The sequence below is a fragment of the Zingiber officinale genome, chromosome 1A (assembly GCF_018446385.1).
Source record: "Zingiber officinale cultivar Zhangliang chromosome 1A, Zo_v1.1, whole genome shotgun sequence".
NCBI lineage: Eukaryota > Viridiplantae > Streptophyta > Magnoliopsida > Zingiberales > Zingiberaceae > Zingiber > Zingiber officinale.
In genome coordinates this window covers 139634714-139644231 of record NC_055987.1, presented here as the reverse complement: position 1 = coordinate 139644231, position 9518 = coordinate 139634714, and positions in this window count along the sequence as shown.

Below are 9518 nucleotides of genomic sequence, written 5' to 3'. Positions count from 1 at the left end.
TGCTGCTGATGGGTCGGGCAACTGTACTTGTTGTGCGCGCATCCCTAACTAGGCCCGAGGTAGCAAGTCCCGAATCTAGTAGGGTTACTAGGTTATCTAAACCTATGGACGACTATGGGAGCCCAACCCAAGGACAACTGAGAGTCCAGTACAGTGCCACTGATAAAGTAAAATACTGATTCTTAATCTAATTATTCTGTCTTGTTCTGACTAGGTTATCTGAACCTAGAGGCGACTATGGGAGTCCACCCATTGGACCGTAGTCCCATATAACTGAAGCAAGACCATGTATGCTATTAAAATACATCTATGGCATTTAATTGGACTATTAAAAATACCTACTGTAGCATATAACTATACTAGTCATTTTATCGAACCCTTGGTGTGCTCTAAATCTCCTTAACTGAATGATCATGCCTAGGGCTGAACTAAAAACATAAAAGTGCACGATTAACTACTTATACTGCAGGTAAGGGGTTACTTACCTCCTGCGCTAAGTTTTCTTACAATCCGATCGCTAGGTTTCCGGAGAAGATGATCGTTTCGGCGATCCTCTTACGTCTACGCTTCCTTCTCGCGGAGGGGGGTGTCCTCGTATCGGAGACGTCGCCGGAAGGTGCTCCTATGGCCCTAGGGATGGAACCCTAGGTTTCCTTGGGCTTGTGCGCCGAGAGGGTGAAGGAGAGAGGGGTTCGGCGGTGAGGGTTTGAGGGTGAGGAGAAGTTGTCGTTCAGAAAATAAAATCTCCCACTTAAATTTCCTATTTATATTAAGTGATTAATACAACCCAACTAAATTATAAATACAATTTCTCTCCTCTTCTTTCAGCACACCTCTGCTGGGGCCTCTTGGTTACTAAGATCATCTAAAGTCGTAGGGTCCGGTAGGTCGCGGGTTCAATTCCCGCTTAGGCTATTTTACGTTTTTATTTAATTTTGCTACTTCGGCTATCCTAAAAATTTCATAAAAATATTCTAAAATTCCTGGAAAATAATAGAATATTTCTAAGATTAATTTGAGAATTTTTCGGGCGTTACAGATCTTGGTTCAAGATATATATTTCTATTGTAAACATATGAATGGCGACTACACCTCAAGGGCTCAACATCATATAGAAACAGGATCAACTTATAACACAGCCCCTCACTCTCGACAACCAAGACTATGGATTTTTTAGATATGATATGAGAATACAAATTTGTCGGAGTACAGAGAAGTTGTTAGGAGGATGATAAATCACTTGGCCCTTGTTCAACAACAGAGCTCAAGAAGAATGAAGAAAGAGGCGGAAGAGTGTGGCAGATGATATTTATACTGCAAAATGTGTGACAAGTGACTGAATGCATTGATAAAACTTGCACAAGCTGGGATCAAACCCTGGGTATTGACTGGTGACAAGATGGAAAACAACCATTAATATTGGGTATATCCTACTACTAATATTTGAAGAGAAATATTTGGCTCTCGAACTTTTCATATGTTGTTCTAAATATTATTCGTTCTTGCAGCTTTGCTTGTAGTCTTCTGAGGCAAGGAATGAAGAAAATAATAATCACTTGAACAAGATACAATTCAGATGACGATAGGTGATAGCTAATGTGGTCATCTGATGTAGTGTTGATTTAAATTTTTTTTAATCTCTCTCCTCTCTCCTGCATGCAATCTCTCTCCATTGTGGAGCTGGTCTACGCAAACCAGCTTAGCAATGGTGGGCGACAGCTAATGTGGCTGATACTGATATAGCTTAAGGGTCGAGGAGGAATTAAGAGGAAAAGGATGGATACTTTTGTCAAATCACGGTTTAGGGCATAAAGAGAGGGAGAATGCACTGTTCACGGAGGACTTCTTCTTGGTATTTGACGCTGCCACTAGGGTAGCACATCCGGGGGGCTGCCCACGTCGCCTCCGGCGTCACCTTAGCAGCCTACTCCCCTCACACCGGCAAAAATTCTGAGGCATCACTCCTTTCATCGCCACGCTCTCACGCCGGTACCGACGCCTCTTCTTCCACTCCACGCCGATGCTGCCGACTCCTCCCCCTTTCTCCTCTCCACGTTGCCTTCGGTGGCACCCCTAGTGCTACCCCTCATGCTAGGAAAAGCGCCCCACTATCACGAACGTCGCCTCCGACGCTGCCTGTTGTCGATGCTTGCCACCTCCGATGCCGGACCGCCTCTCTCCTCTCTTCTTCTCCCCTCACGGCCAGCACTGCCCCCGCTCACCATTCTCCACGCTGACACTACCGAGGAGCACCACCGTCGTCTCTTTCCTTCCTCCTCATGCCACTCTCATCGTTGACACCAGCAGGCCTCTCCGCCTCATTACGGGTCAAGCTGCTGTCGTGCACGCAGTCTCCCTCTCCCTTGCCATGTCGGCGTCCACAGTTGTTTCCAACGGCCCCCGCCCTTTGGACCGTCGGCAGCCAAGTCCGACCTCCAGTTCCATCTTTACCGGTGTTAACAGTCGTCCCCCAACTTCCTCCTCCAGGACGCCACATCATCGCCTCTCGTATTGCCTCATTGGAGGCCATTTTCAGGCCATTCGCGTTGTCACACGCCTCTGATGTTGTTCGAGCCTCTAGGGCACTACTGTGATTGTACTCTGATCTGACCTTTCCCCAGCCTTCGAGTCGTCGTTGTATTCCGGCCTTCGAGCCGTCATCATGTTCCAGCCTTCGTACCGTTAGTGTATCCTAGCCTGTGTCGCTGTCACATCTTGGCCTGTGTGTCGATGTTAAATCTCGGTTTGCATGTCGCTATTAGGTCCTGGCCTGCATGCCACCTTCCAGGTTTAGGTCGCGTTCGACTCCTTGTCATCAGATCCGGCTCGCATTCAGCTACTGTTTTGGGTCATGACAACTTGATCAGCGCTACAACTAACTCAGCGATCTACCAGAGAGCACCCTCTTAGGCCAAGGTATGTTTACCATATTCACTCTTCATTCATTTCATTATTATACTCTTAGCCTGTTTCTTATATATTTATTAGATCTAGCTCGAGCATCAGAGTCCCAGGGATCAGGGTAGCCCTGCCCTGTTTGCAGGTAGCGTTAATCAGAAGACTTCAGGTGACTTGGTTAACATAGAAGTCAGCTCAGCATATCCCCCCCTCCGGGTCATAGCAATTCAGTCAACCTTCCAGCCACATCACCTGGTTCTCTGTCCGACTCAGCTTCCGAACAGGATCAATTTGGCGACGTCTGTGGGAATCTCCTCCACCTATTATGGAACGTGAAGATGGACGATGTTGGAAGTATCGCCACCGGTCTCGGACCAGAGTATCGCCACCGTCTCGGACCAGAGTATCGCCACCGGTCTCGGATCGAAGCATCATTACCGGTCTCAGACAAGAGTATCGCCACCGGTCTTGGACCGGAACATCACCATCGACCTCCCGGTCGACTTTTTCAGACTCCGCCCCAGTGCGAGTTATAAGCGAGCAGGGCTCTCGCAACCATCTACCTCATAGTTGGCTTTCCAGACTCTCACCCCAGTGTGATTTATAAGTGAGCACGACTCTCACAACCATCGACCTCCCGGTCGGCTTTTCAGACTCTCGCCCCAGTGCGAGTTATAAGCAAACAGGGCTCTCACGACCATCGACCTCTCGGTCGACTTTATAGACTCTTGACTCAGTGTGAGTTATAAGCGAGCAAGGCTCTCGCGACCATCGACCTCCTGGTCGGCTTTCTAGACTCTCGCCCTAGTGCGAGTTATAAGTGAACAGGACTCTCATGACCATCGACCTCTCGGTCGGCTTTATAGACTCTCAACTCAGTGCGAATTATAAGCGAGCAAGGCTCTCGCAACCATTGACCTCCCGGCTGGCTTTCCAGACTCTCGTCCCAATACGAATTATAAGTGAGCACGGCTCTCGTGACCAACGACCTCTCGATCGGGCACAATGACTAGTCGGTTGGCTTTACTCCTCTGCCCGACACTCACACGTGTTACACTCGCCGCTTTGCCCGACACTCACCATTCGCGTTTCACTCGCTGCTATGCCCGACACTCACCATTCGTGTCTCACTCACTGCTCTACCTGACACTTGTCGCTCAGTTAGCACTCATCCCACTCTTCGCTAGGCTCACGAGCTTCGCGCCCACCCGGCTCAAAGGCTCTGCGCCCCACTCGGTTCCCCGGCTTTACCCCCACTCACATTCGCCTTCGATCTCATGGGCTTCAGTCCCACTCGGTGCAGTGACGTTTTGCCTTTCGATCTCTTGGAACCCGCTCCTAACTTAGATCACAGAGCACACAGGCTTCGCACCCACTCGACATTCTTTCGGGTGCCCAGTCGACAATCTCTTAGTTGATCGATCGGAATCACTCGTCCGTCATCTTTTCACCCGCTCGACATTCTCCCTATTGCCCGGTTAGTATTTTTCGATCTCCTGATCGCGGTTTACTATCGCTCGGTCAACATTTTCTCGGTCGCCACTCGAAAACCCTTACTCGTCGTCTTTCCACCGACTCGGTGTTCTCCCGATTGCCTGATCGATACTTTCTCGGACACGCCCTCGACACCGCTCACCCATCGTCTTTCCACCCTCTCGTCATTCTCCCGATTGCCCGGTCGGCATTTTTTGATCACCCGGTCGATATTTTTCGGTTACCCGATCGCGGTTTACTATTGCTTAGTCAACATTTTCTCGATCGTGTGCTCGAAACCCCATGCTCGTCATTTTTCCACTGGCTCGGTGTTCTCCCGATTGCCCGGTCAACATTTTCTCGGTTGCGCGCTCAACATTGCTCGCCCATTGTCTTTCCACCCGCTCGACATTCTCCCGAGTGCTCAATTGGCATTTCTTCGATCTCCCGCTCGGCACTACTCGGTCTTTCGCTTTGTTTCATTTATACACACTTTCGACATTCTTTGTTCGCTTGGTATCAACTGGGTACCATTCGGCTGTTCGATTGAATTCTCTCGGTCATCTTTCCAGACTCTCATCCGAGAATGAGTTATAAGCGAGCAGAGCTCTCATGGCCAGCAACCTCTCGGTCGGGCACAACTACTAGTCGGGCAGGTTCTCTCCTTGATAAGGTGCTGGTCTCATTTACTGCTCTATTCGACACTCGTCGCCTAGTCGACATTCATCTCAGTCATCGCTAGCGCCTCACTCGCCTCTCTGCTAGGCACTCATCGTTCGCGTCACACTCGTCACTCGTGTCTCACTCATCGCTCTGCCCCGCATTCGCCACCACGCCAACACCTATTTTTATTTCTTGCTTGGCATTTACATAATCACTCGATCACTCTGCTCAGCATAGCTCGACCGTCTTTTTGATATCACTTGATCTCCCCCGGCATTCGATCGATCGCTTGCTTGGTATCCGCTCAACATTGTTTTTCGTCGCTCGATCGGCACTTATTTTTTTGTCGCTCTACTAGGCGCACGTCGTTTGTCGTTATAAGACAGGTCCGATGATCTGACTCTGCACTCAGGAGCGATTCCGCTTTACGTTAGGCTTGATTTAGTCAGTCAGACTTGCGCCTCCTTCGATTATACTTGAAGGGGAGGCTTGTGATGTAGTATGTAGGGGGGCATTTTTGCCATTTTAATGTAGCACCCCTTTATAGGGCACGATTCACGCATGGAAATAGGGAGGAGGAGGGGGGTGGCGGCGTTTTTGGGTGGCTGTGATCTCTTCCCCGCTCCACTCCACTGCGACACAGGATAGACGACACTGTCGTCTTCTCCCTCGTCGCCGGCGAGCCACCAGTCCCCTCCTCTGCTTTCCCTCTCCTCTCGTCGGCAGAGGCCTCAGCCGCCACCTCCTCTCTTCTCCACGCCACCGCGACCAAGGAGACGACCGCCTCCAAGCAGCCTTCTTCCTCCCCACGCCAATGACGTCGGATTCGCATCGCCACCACCGCCAAGCACGCATGGCCGTCTCCCCCTTTCCGTGCTGACGACACCGACGCTGCCCCTCTCCACTTCCTCTCTCCCCGCAGCTTTAGCCGTCAGAGCCGCCCACAGTGTTACAGCTCGCCGCCACGCCCCTTTCTCCCTTGCAGGCCCAACCACTGGAGCAGTCGCTATCGCCACAGCCGTGTCCAGCGACCGCCGCTGTCCTTCGGGCCGCCGATAGCCAAGCTCCACCTCCGCCTCCCTCTTTTCCAACGTCCACAGCTACCCACCAGTAGTTTCCTCCAGGATACCATAACATCGCCTCTCTTGCCACCTCATCATAGGCCACCTCTGGCCATCCGCACTATCATACGCTTCCGAGCCTTCGAGTCCTTGAAGCCATTGTCTTCCAATCTGACTTGTTATGTTCCAACTTCGAGCTAGCCGCCGTTGTGATACAACCTTCATTCTGTTATTGTATCCCAGCCTGCGTGTCAATGTCATATCATGGCCTACGTGCCACATTCTAGGTTCAGGTCGCGTTCGGCTCCATGTCGTCAGATCCAGTTCCTCATCCGACTCACATTCATTTATTCTTCTGGATCACGACAACTCGATCAACGCCACAATCGACTCATCGATCCACCAGAGGGCGCCCCCTGGGCCAGGATATGTTCTCCATTCTTATTCTATATGCATTTCATTACTATACTATTTGTTCTGTTCCTTATATTCTCATTGGATCTGCCTCAAGCATCGGGGTACCAGGGACCGGGGTAATCCGGTCGTTGGTTGCAGGTAGCGTTGTTAACCAGAGGACTTCTGACGACCTGGTCAACATAGAAGGCAGCTCAGCATACCCCCTCTGGGCCATAGCGATTTGGTCAACATTCCAGCCACATCACCCCGGCGGTATGTCTGACTCAGCTTCTGGACAGGATCAATTTGACATCGTATGTGGGAATCTTCTCCACCTGTTCCGGAACGTGGAGATGGAGAACACAGGCCAACTCTTTGCCATTATCACAGTCCCGGAGGATTTTGACGAGCATGTTATATTCTCCCCTTGCTCCACAGGTATTCAGGAGTTGAGGGATTGACTTGGAGCTTTAGTCCGACAAGTTAGTTTTTTTATTATATTTTTTCCCTGACTCTACGGGTATTCGGGAGTTAAGCAACCGAGACGAATTCTTAGCCGGGCGGCATAGCCCCTAGACCAAGTACACTACGGGCTCTACTCCCCACATGATCTATTATAGCTCTCTGCTACAAGAGTAAGAACCTACTTCCATGACCGGATACTAGGGCTCTAGATCTTTGATCGGACACTAGGGATGAAGCTCCCCGATCAGATACTAATGACAACTCCCCGATCAGACACTAAGGACACAACTCTTTGATTAAACACTAGCGACACGCCTCCCTAATCAGATACTAGAGATACACCTGTTGGACCATTGCGGCCGGCTAGGAGGGGGTTGTTGGATATCCTGTAAACACAAAAAGCAAACAACAACCTTCCTCGAACTCTTTAAGCTAACACTTGTAAATTAAAGTAAGCGGTAAATTAAAAAACATAAAGAGACAAGGCACGAGTATTTACTTGGTTACAACCGATGTGGTTGTTAATCCAAGGAAGATTAAGCGCAAAAAACTCCTTCAGGCGGAGAAGCCTCTTACAACGTTGAAGCGCAGAAACAGAAGCTTAACTACAACTAAAGCGTACAAGTGTTTGGAAATGAAATGCTCATGATTGTTGAAAAGCTTCTGGACCAAGGCTATATTTATAGCCTTGGTCGGGGCACCCCGAAGGGTTCCGGACTCCCTGGGGGGATAAACTTTATCCCCAACGATCAGATCGAGTCAAAACTCGATCCTGGTCAAAAGGCTGGTCCGGGCTCCCCGGAGGGATCCGGCCGCCCCGGTCAGCTCCGGGCGCCCCGGTCAGCTCCGGGCGCCCCGGATCCCGAAAATCAACTCTGGTTGACTTTTTCGTCAGGGACCTCTGTTCCATTTCAGTTCCGCCTCGGTCCGGGTCTTCCGCTCCGGATGCGCTTACTTGGGTGATCTCTACCATCCGGAATAGGGCTCACCCGAACCCAACTTCCGGTCTTCTCGAGCGGGCTTCCCTCCGGCTTCTCATCCCTCGGAATCGCCGCATGTTTCCTCCTCGTCCACCGGCGTACTCATCCGCAGTCTTCGTCCCTCGGACACACCGGTGCCATCCTTCTCGCTAGCTGCGTCTCTTGCTCCCCGAGCAATCTTCCGCTCCAACTTTCGTCCCTCGGAACCACCGCACGCTTCCTTCTCGTCCGACGGTGTACTCTTTCGCAGCACCTCGTCCCTCGGACTGCCGTTCTTCTCGCTAGCTGCGTCTTCCGCTCGACTACCTGTGTTCTTAAGCTCCTGCACACTTAGACACAAGGTTAAAACAACACAGGACCTAACTTAACTTATTGATCACACCAAAATAACCTTAGAGTTCCAACAACACCTCCCTGATCAGAGATTAGCGATACAACTTCTCGATCAAGATCTAGGGGCCTTACGCTCTGACTACGGGCTAGGGACCTCACTCTCCGATCAAGGACTAGGAGCTTAGCTCCCCAATCAGGTGTACCATGGGCTCTGCTCAATCATTGTTATAGTCTCCGCATTCACTGATATCAAGGCTCCATCTCCCCTGTTCGAGGTCGAGCGATCGCCATCGGTCTCGGACCAGAGTATCGCCACCGGTCTCGGACCGGTGTATCGCCACCGGTCTCGGACCGGTGTATCGCCACCGGTCTCGGACCGGTGTATCGCCATCGGTCTCGGACCAAAGTATCACCACCGGTCTCGGACTGGTGTATCGCCACCGGTCTTAGACTGGAGTATCGTCACCGGTCTCGGACCAAAGTATCGCCACCGGTCTCGAACCGGAGTATCACCATCGGTCACGGACCAGAGTATCGCCAATAAGGTTTGCCATGGGCTCTGCTCAATCATTGCTACAGTTTCCACATTCACTGATATCAAGGCTACATCTCCCTCGTTCGGGGTCGAGCGATCACCACCGGTCTCAGACAGGAGTATCGCCACCGATCTCGGACCGAAGTATCGCCACCGATCTCGGACCGAAGTATCGCCACCGATCTTGGACCGGAGTATCACCATCCGTCTAGGAATGGAGTATCACCACCGGTCTCGGACCGGAGTATCGCCGCCGGTCTCAGACTGGAGTGTAGCCACCGGTCTCGGACCGGAGTATCGCCACCGATCTCGGACCGGTGTATCACCACCGGCCTCGGACCCGAGTATCGCCACCGGTCGCGGACCGGAGTATCGCCACTAGTCGCGAACCGGAATATCGCCACCGGTCGCAGACCGGAGTATCACCACCGGTCGCGGACCGGAGTATCCCCATCGGTTGCGAACCGGAGTATCCCCACCTGTCGCGGACCGGAGTATCGCCACCGGTCTCGGACTCGAATATCGCCACCAGTCTTGGACCGGAATATCGCCACTGACCTTCAAGTCGATTTTCCAGACTCTCGTCCATGCGAGTTATAAGTGAGAAAGACTCTCGTGACCAACAACCTACCGGTTAGCTTTCTAGACTCTCGCTCAGTGCAAGTTATAAACGAGCAAAGCTCTCGCGACCAACGACCTCCTGGTCAACTTTCT